Genomic DNA, 10240 nt, shown 5'->3' on the forward strand with positions numbered 1-10240 from the left:
ATGGGTGAGATGGTGACGATGATGATCTGGGTGATGGCGATGTTGATGGTGATGTGAGTGTGGAAGATGAATTAAAGGTGAATGGTGATTGTGATGGTGATATTTTGATATTTATTTATGGTGTTGAATGATGATGTTCTGATAGTGATGTCAGTGAGGATGGTGGTCTGATGGTGCTGTTGATGGTGAAGGTGTTAAGTATTAACAATCACTTACATGTTAATGACGGTAATGACTTTCCATGTTAATGATAATTTTGTGAAAATGTTGGCCGATGTAATGGTTTTGTGATTAGTCCTGTAATAACAGCAATAATTATTGTGACTGCTATTAGGGTTATTAGCTGCGTGAGAAATAGGAAGAGACAACGCGAAAATTACGTGGAGTAGAAAGGAATAACTGAACAACAAAGAAATATGATAAAGATAGGAATAAGTTGTAAATAGATCGATAAGACAATATTGCCTCGCCAATAGCAATAGCAAATAGCGATAAACAAGGGAATAGGAAGGAAAGTTAGATGGGAGAGAGAGAGGGGAAGGGAGGGGAGGGGGGGGGGGAAGGCGGAGATGGGGGGGATAGAGGGTGGGAAATTTAGGGGGGGGGGGAGACCTAGGAAACTTCCAGGGTTGTAAACAGACGAAGTGGAAGTGGGACAAGGGAGGTGTCACTGTGGGGGGCGGGAGGGCAGATGGAGAGGGATTGGAGGGAGGAGGGTGGGGTTGGTTGGGAGGGAGGGAGGGAGGAGGGGGTTGGTTTGGAGGGAAGGAGGGAGGAGGGGTTGGTTGGGAGGAGGGAGGGAAGGGGAAGGGCAAGGGGGCAGGGAGGCCGAGGGAAGTACGCCGAGAGGCGGAGGAGGAGGAGGAGGGAAAATGAGGAAGAAGAAGAGGAGGTAGAGGAAGAGGAGAGAGAGGAAGAGGAGAGAGAGGAAGAGGAAGAGGAGAAAGAGAAAGAAATAGAAGGAGGAGGAGGAGGAGGAGGAGGAGGAGGAGGAGGGGAGGAGGAGGAGGAGGAGGAGGAGGAGGAGGAGGGTGAAGAGAGAGAGTTGAACTAGCACGAGAGAATTGGTAATGATGCGTCTCTATGGCTCGGGAGTTACTACCTCGCTGTGGGTGGGGGGAGGGAGGGAAAAGGGTGATGGGGGGAGGAGGGAGGGAAAAGGGTGGAGGGGAAGGCAAGCAGGCAGGATTAAGCTGAATTTAAGGGTGTCGGAAGTGCTAGCGGGAGGGGGCGAGGGGGCGAGGGGGCGGGGAAAGGGTACTTTATGGCAATAGAGGAAAGGGGAAGAGGGTGAGAAATCCGGTAATAAACTAGCACTCGCACAAACACATGCTTTCGCACTCACGCACACGTATACGAGCGTTTACACACGCACACGTATACACGGGCACGAGTGTTTACACACACACGCAAGAATGCACACAAGCACACGCACATGCACACACACATGCACACACACATGCACACGCACGTACACACGCACACACACACACACACACACACACACACACACACACACACACACACACACACACACACACACACACACACACACACACACACACACACACACACACACACGCACACATATGCAAATAAACAGTTGAGGAGAAACGCATGTGTATGTAGCGGCATTGTTTGTGTGTGTGTGTATCTTAATCCTGATATTCTTGTTTGTGTACGTTTGTGTGTGTTTGTGTATGCATGAGTAAGAGAGAGTAAATTCTGAGAAAGACCGGAGAAAGTGCACAGACAGGAAATTCCAGATAGGAGAGTGGGAAACAGAAAGAAAAATGAGAGAAATAAAATTAAGAAAAAGAAAATGCTAATAAAAAGAGAGAGGGAAATGAGGAAAAGAAAAGAATGAAAGTTAGAAATGGAGATGAACACGAGAAAGAGACAAGAGAAATGACAAAAAGAAAGTTCAGAAGAAGAATGCGCTTTTGACGAATATAGAAGTATTTTTCATATATATAAGAAAATAGGATTATTTTTCATATATATTTCATAGACATAATAGATACGCAATAAGAAAGGAGCAAATCCGTGACGTTTCGAGAGGGACCAGATTCTCCTCATCAGGCGATAAAACCGAAAGGATAAGGAGTATTAAGTTTTTCTCGAAACGTCAAGATCATTATTTCTTTTTATGCCTTTTCTTATTTTGGATTTGTTTTCATCCATTTTTTAAAATTGCTTATTATTATTTTATTGTACTTTTTATTGTGTTTGTCTACACGTTACTGTTTTATATTTTTTCATCGGTAATTTAGTTAAATAGGAATGGAAGATCGGTAAAGAGAGAAGAAAGAGAGAAAGAGACATAAATGGGGGAATTAAGAAAAATAAGATGATGAAAAGAGAGAGATAGGAGACAGAAGACAGGAACAGATATAGTGAAGGTAATAAATGACGAGAAGAGATAACGGCAATAAACAAATAGAAAGTGATCACAGCGCCATAAATTTTGGAAGAGAAAGGGAGAGATAATTAAGTGTTTGCGATCAAGAGGAACAGAGGAAAGAATTAAGGAAGACGCCAATGAAAGGGTGGGATTAGGTGGGATTAGAAATAAAGGAGAGAAGGGGTAATGGAGAAAGGGAAATGAGAGGAGAAAGAGGGAAAGAGGGAGAAGGAAAGGAAGATGTAAAGGAAGAGGTGAAGTTAAATTGATGATAGGCATATAGATAGGCAGATAGATATAGGTACATAGGTACATAGGTACATAGGTACATAGGTACATAGGTACATAGGTATATAGGTATATAGGTATATAGGTATATAGGTATATATATATATATATATATATATATATATATATATATATATATATATATATATATATATATATATATATATATATAAGAGAGAGAGAGAGAGAGAGAGAGAGAGAGAGAGAGAGAGAGAGAGAGAGAGAGAGAGAGAGAGAGAGAGAGAGAGAGAGAAGAGAGATAGAAAGAGAGAAGGGTGATAGTGATTGGATTGTTAAGTGGAAGGGAGAGGAAGACCGAAGTCAGACAGACAAACACACAGGCAGATAGCAGACACACAAAGAAACATGGAATATCGGATAGAACCACAAGTATTAAGAACAGGGAGAAGGAGAGGGAAACAGACAGTTGTAGAGGGGGGGGAGTTAGTAGAGAAGGGGAAGAGGGAGGGGGGCGGGGAGGCAGGCAGGTGTTGGAGGAAGGGAGGGGGGGGGGTAGGCAGATGATGGAGTAGAGGAAGGGGGGGGGGGAGGGGTAGGCAGGTGTAGGCTTGTGGGACGAAAGAAGAAGGAGGGAAAGTGGCGGAGGCGTAATGGGGTTTAAGACGCGAGTTTCCTGAGCAATTATTTCACACGGGCTCAAAGGCGGTGGGTCGGAGGGAGGGGGAGGGGGAGGGCTGAGGTTAGGAGGGGGAGGGGGATAGGGGGAGGAAGAGAGGTGGAGGGAAGAGGAAGGAGAGGGAATAGGAGGTGGAGGGGCGACAGGGGAGCGGTCCGGAGGAAGAGTGTGTAGGAGAAATCCTACAAAGTGATAGGTTAGAATGTGGAGAGAAAGGAAGAGGTAGAGATGTAGGAGGTGGAGAAAAAAAAAAGAATAAAAGGTGGAGGAGGAGGAGAATAGGAAAGAAGGAAGGATGGAGTGGGAAGAGGAGGAAGACAGGTGAAGGAAAACAGGGGTTGGGGGGAACTTTCCCTTAAAAAAGTTTTTTTTTCTGAAGTGCGTGAAATGTGTCATGGTGTGCATTGGAAACTGGAAATTTTAATGACGATTTTCTTCTCATTGTTATTCTGTTTCTTCGAAATCATCATATTTATATTTTTCTTCTATCTCTCACTTGATTCATTTTTAGTTTTTTCTCCTCCTCCTCCTCCTCCTCCTCCTCCTCCTCCTCCCCCTTCTTCTTCTCTTCAAATATTCCACCTCCTCATCCTCTTCCTCCTTCTTCTTCTTCTCTTCTTCAAATATTCCTCCTCCACCTCTACTTCTTCCACCTCTTCCTCCTCCACCTCTACTTCTTCCACCTCTCCTCCTCCTCCTCCTCCTCAAATATTCCACCTCCTCTTCCTCAAATACCCCCCCCCCCCCATCGCCAGGCACTACTGACTGCAGCCTCTTTCAGAAGTGCTTGTCTTGATACGCTCTTATTATCACACACTTTCCCTGATTATCTTTTCTCCATGATTTTGTTCTTTTTCTTATTCCTTTTTTATGTCTCTCTCTCTCTCTCTCTCTCTGTCTTTCTCTCTTTTTAAAGCTGCTCACTTTATCCGCTAGTGGACGGATATCAGATATTTATGTGTGGAAATAGTCTTATATCTCCGGTGTATAGTGGTTCAGTGTATTGATGGAGAAGATTCTGAACAACAGTATGCCAGGATTCGTTCAGTGTGAAATAGATTAGCTGGTGCTTTTATCATCACTATTATCTTTTCTTATGCTCGTTATACTAACATTATCATCATGGGCGTCATGTTTTGGATATTATGATTATATTTTACTACAGCCATTATTATTTTTTATCGAGTAATTACCGGTGTTCATTTATTTTTTATTTTTTGTTTATTATTTTTGACTGTTGAATGTTGTACTTTGCTAAATTTCTTTATCCCTCGTCATTTGAACTGGAGATGGACAAAGTTTATATCACTTTACTGATTTTTTTAAATTACTAATATTTTTCCCTTGGTTTTAAGATTATTTTTTTTTACTTGATTTTAATACACAGACACACACACACAGAGAGACACACACACACACACAGACACACACACACACACACACACACACACACACACACACACACACACACACACACACACACACACACACACACACACACACACACACACACACACACACACACACACACACACACACACACACACACACACACACACACACACACACACACACACACATATATATATATATATTTTTTCTCTCTCTCTCTCTCTCTCTCTCTCTCTCTCTCTCTCTCTCTCTCTCTCTCTCTCTCTCTCTCTCTCTCTCTCTCTCTCTTTTTTTTGTTTCGTCATTTTACTTTGGAATCAAACATAAAGAGGTTGATTTTTGAGAGACTTCAGCGCTTGATTTGACTTGCACAAGAGTCGGAGGAAAGGTTTCTTTTAGCCGTATATGATGTCGGGGTGTAAGAGCCTCTTTTAGTCCAATTCCATATGCAGAACCTAAGCACAGGCAGTTGGCGAGACTCTGGATTAAGTCTTATCCCACTGAAGCACAGGTAGTAGGTTTAAAAAATAACTTTCAATCTTATTCCACAAGCAAAAAGTGGAGCACAGGTAGTTGGCGAGAGAACCCTTTTTGATCATATCCTACATACTATAACTAAAGCACAGGTAGTTGGTGAAAGACCCCTATTAATCTCATACAGAATACTCAAAACCCAACCACAGGTAGTAAACCAACCCCCCCGCCCCACCTCCCTCTCCTAAAACGCATCTCACATCCGGGACCCTTAAGCACAGGTAATGGGGCCAGCGGGATAACGAGCAAACAAGCAAGCAAACAAGCAAGCAAACGCACCCAAAACAACACATAAACAAACGACACACAAGGCAACTCGGTGTAATACAGGTGACAAGCGGTTGAGTAATTAAGCCAGGTGTTAAAATTGTAATTAAAAGTCGAGACAGATGGCGCTGATGGACAAGGGGTGAATGTTGATGGTTGGGGTGATGGTGCCGGCGGTTTTTATTGATTAAAATCGTTTGTTTGTTGTTAGTATTTGTGGTTGTTGCTGTTTGTTTATTTGGTGGTTTGGGTTGTTTTAATGAATTTATCTTTGTATCTCCTTACACGTCTATTTGTTGTAATAGTAGTGATAATAATGATCATGATAATAATTAGTATTTTAAATAATTGTTTTTTTTTATTATTTTGTTGTTTTTGTTTTGTTGTTATAGGAAAGAAGTACGAAAAAATTACGAAACAGTAAGAAAATAGAAAACAATTCGGAAGGATGCAAAGAAAAGATAAAGAAAGAAAATTGCAAAGGAAAAAAATGGTAGATAGAATAAGTAAATAAAAAGACATTTAAAAAAGGGACAGAATTACGACAAAAAGAAAAGAAAGAAAGAAATAGAATAAGAGAAAAATAAATTGAAGTGGAAGATATTTAATTTAAAAAGCAACAAGAATTAAGAGAGGAAAAAGAAAGAAATAGAATGTTTAAAAAAAAGGAAAACAAAAGCAAGAAACAAAAGAAAACGAGCGTCAGCAGCATCACCAGGCAGACGTGACAGCGCTCACAGGTGGGGGGGGGGGGGGGGTGTAGGATAGGGGGTGGGGGAGGGGAGAGGGTGTAGGATAGGGGGATGGGGGAGTGGAGGGGGTGTAGGGTACAGGGGGGTGAGGGGGGGAGTGGTGGGTGTTCGTGGCCAAAAGCGTCGCGTTATGCATGTATTTAGTTCATGGAGAAAGTCTATGTCTACCTCCTTCCCCTTCCCCTCCCTCTCCACCCCCCCCGTCTCTCTCTCTCTCTCTCTCTCTCTCTCTCTCTCTCTCTCTCTCTCTCTCTCTCTCTCTCTCTCTCTCTCTCTCTCTCCCCTCTCGCTGCTGTTTTTCCTCCCATTCCCTTTCCTTCTCTTTTAACTGCCCAGTGTTCATCTGTTTCCTCTTTCGTCCTGTTCATCTTCGTCTGTTTCCTCCCCTTCCTCTTCTCACTCTCTATTTCCACCTTATCCCCCTGTACCTTTTTATCCTTCTTCCTCAAGGAGAAGAAAAAGAGAGAGAAGGAAAATGAGACGAAGAAGAGGAGGAAAGGAAAAAAGATAGTATAGATAAAAAACAATACAAATAAGAAAATAAGAAAGAGAGGAAACGAAAGAAGAGAAAGAAAAAGAAGGAAGAGGAGGAAGATGAGGAAGAAGAAGAAGAAGAAGAAGAAGAAGAAGAAGAAGAAGAAGAAGAAGAAGAAGAAGAAGAAGAAGAAGAAGAAGAAGAGGAAGAGGAAGATGAGGAGGAGTAATAATAATAAGAGGAGGAGGAGGAGGAGGAGGAAGGAGAAGGAGGAGGAGGAGGAAGGAGAGGAAAATAGGCCGCGTCACGTTTGCGGCGTCCGTGGATCCGTTTCAGATTTGGGCTAGATTTCCACGCGTCCGTTGGGGGGAGGGGGGAGGGGGGAGGGAGGAGGGGGAGTGGTGCTCGTCGGCGCTCTTTTCGCTTCTTGTTCGTGCTTTAATTGCTGCCTTTACGGGCTTTGTCACTTGTACACTTTCTATTTTTTTTTTTTTTTTTTTTTTTTTTTTTTTTTTGGGGGGGGAGAGGGGTTTGGTTATTCTTTTTGTGTCTCTTTTTTTTTTTGGGGGGGGGGGGGTTGTTGGCTATTCTTTTTCTTTTTATTTATTTTTTTCCTTTTTTTGTTTATTCTTTTTCTTTTTATATATATTTTTTTGTGGGGTTTATATTTTTTATTTTCATATTTTTGGTTTGGTTACTTGCTCTTCTATTTATATATATATATATATATATATATATATATTTTTTTTTTTTTTTTTTTTTTTTTTTTTTTTTTTTATATGTACATTCCTATTCTTTTCGTCTCATTTGTTATTTTTTCTTCCTGTTATTATTATTCTTATTTCTCATGATCATCTTTTTTTCTTCTTCCTCGTCCTCCTTTTTTATCCCTTTTATCTTCATTCTTTGTTTTTTGTTTCCTTTCACTTTTACTCCCTCCCTCCTCTTCTCCTCTTTCGTCTCTGATTCTTATTTGTCTCTTATTTCTGTCGCTTCTTCACCTTCTCCATCTTTTATTTTAATCTATTTCATCATCATCATCATCATCATCATATCATCATCATCATCATCATCATCATCATCATCATCATCATCATCACCATCATCATCATCATCATCGTCATCATCATCACCATCACCACCACCATCATCATCACCATCGTCATGATTGTAAAAAATCATGAAAAATATAAATATAAATTGAAAATAAAACAGAAAACACGACCGGCTGCTTCAGTTGTCGGGGGGGGGGGGTGTACCGGGGAAGAGAGGGAGGGGGAGTGGAGAAGGGGGGAGGGGGGGAAAGCCTGTGACACCTGGTAATGAGCTTGCCAAAGAGGGAATAATGGGGGGGGAGAGGGAAGGAGAGAGAGAAGGGGAGGAGAGGAAGTGAGAGGGAGATAGGGAGCGAGAAGAACGGAAGGTGTGAGAGGAGAGAGAGAGAGAGAGAGAGAGAGAGAGAGAGAGAGAGAGAGAGAGAGAGAGAGAGAGAGAGAGAAGGAGAGAGAAAGGCACAATTATGGATGGAAAGAAAGATGAAGGGAAGACGTAAACGCGAAGAAAGAGTAACAGGCAAACATCCACATAAACGAGGAAAAACAAACACATAAAAACCCACAAACGCAGACAGACAGACAGACAGACAGAGAAAGACGCGTGCGAGAGATATGACGCACCCGCTTCCCCCCTTCTCAGTTCCCCTTACCCTCACCCCTACCTTCATCCTTCACTCTCATCGTACCCTCTTATCCTACCTTCTCTCCCTACTCTCTTCCCTTACCATCTCCTCCTACCCCCTCTCCCGACTCTCTCGCACTTACCCTCTCCCTCTACCCTCATCCTCTCCCCTCCCCCTCCCCCTCTCCCCTCTCCTCCTACTCTGTCTCCCGAACCTTTCACTCTTATATACTCTCACCCTACCCTCTTACCCTACCTTTTCTCCTTCTTACCCTGCCTACTATCTCTCCCGAACCTCTCACCCTTACCCTCTAACCCTACCCTCTTACCCTAGCTTCTCACCCTACCTTCTCCCCTTACCTTCTCTCCCGACCCTCTGCCCCTCTCCCCTCTCCCCTCTCCCCTCGTGCAATGTCAACAGGCTTGAGACAAAAAGCGTCGTCCTTCGAGACAAAACGTACCGTTGTTCCCCTCAGAGTGAGAGCAAACAGGAGGCGCCGAGTGAGGGGAAGGGGGATGAAGGGGAGGGGGAGGCAGGGGGGGAGTCGACCTGCCCTGCTCTCTGTACCCCCTCCCTGACCCCCCACCCCCTGGGCCCTCTTTCCGCCCCTGCTATGAATTTTTGAAGCGGGGATTCTGGCGTTGCACACGGGTGAGGTGTTGGTGACAAGCCTTACCAAGCGAGGAGAGGGAGAGGGAAAGGGAGGAGGGAGAGGGAGAGGGAGGAGGGAGAGGGAGAGGGAGGAGGGAGAGGGAGAGGGAGGAGGGAGAGGGAGAGGGAGAGGGAAAGGGAGAGGGAGAGGGAGAGGGAGGACGTGGTGGTAGTGGTGGAAGAGGTAGAGGTGGAGATGGACGTGGAGGTAGGTGTAGTGGGGGGAATGAAGAGGTAGAATGAAAAAGGTTTCGGGGTAGGTTAGGGATGAGGATGAAAAAAAAGAGAAAAAAGAGAATACTAATTAGAGGGTGTGCGTCAGTGTGTGTATGTGTATGACTGACAGACAAACAGACAGACAGACAGACAGACAGACAGACAGACAGACAGACAGACAGACAGACAGACAGACAGACAGACAGACAGACAGACAGACAGACAGACAGACAGGCAGACAGACAGACAGACAGACAGACAGACAGACAGACAGACAGACAGACAAACGCAGCACATTTGGTAATATGAAAAGCAACGAAAAGATATAAAGCGAACAATATCTGGGAATGTGCAAGGTGGCCTTTCCTCTTTACATTGACACGAGATGCTGCATGATTTACGACGCCATATGTGCCATTGAGTGCCAGGCTGAAGATGAAAAAAAAAAATATTGTGTATATGAAACAGTGATAATGAATTTGGGCAATAATAATGATTGCACAATGATACGCACTCATTGATACACATACAGTAATACAGATACAGTGATACACATAGAACAATACACATATAATAATCCATACATCATTATACACATACATTGATACCCATACAATACAAAAAGAAGTTCTATGCGATGAATATTTGAAGGTATAACAAAAGACAAACAAATAAACAAATAAAGAGACAGAGCCTGAGCCAGACCCCAGGCACAAAGAAAGCAAGAAAATAACTCGGATGAAAAATAATATCTAAAGCAGAGGAAGACGTCCATAACATCTTGGAGGAAACTGCAGGGAAGTTGATGTCGGTGATGTAACGCGCGAGATGTCAGTTTTGGAGTGGAATTTTGGCCTTATTTTGGGACTCTCTGTAGTTCTGTTTTTGTTTTTCTGTTTTTCTTTCTTGATCTTTTCTTTTTTTTCGTATTTTCTCTATTTCTTTC

This window comes from Penaeus monodon, chromosome 39 (genome assembly GCF_015228065.2).
Source record: "Penaeus monodon isolate SGIC_2016 chromosome 39, NSTDA_Pmon_1, whole genome shotgun sequence".
NCBI classification, from domain to species: domain Eukaryota; kingdom Metazoa; phylum Arthropoda; class Malacostraca; order Decapoda; family Penaeidae; genus Penaeus; species Penaeus monodon.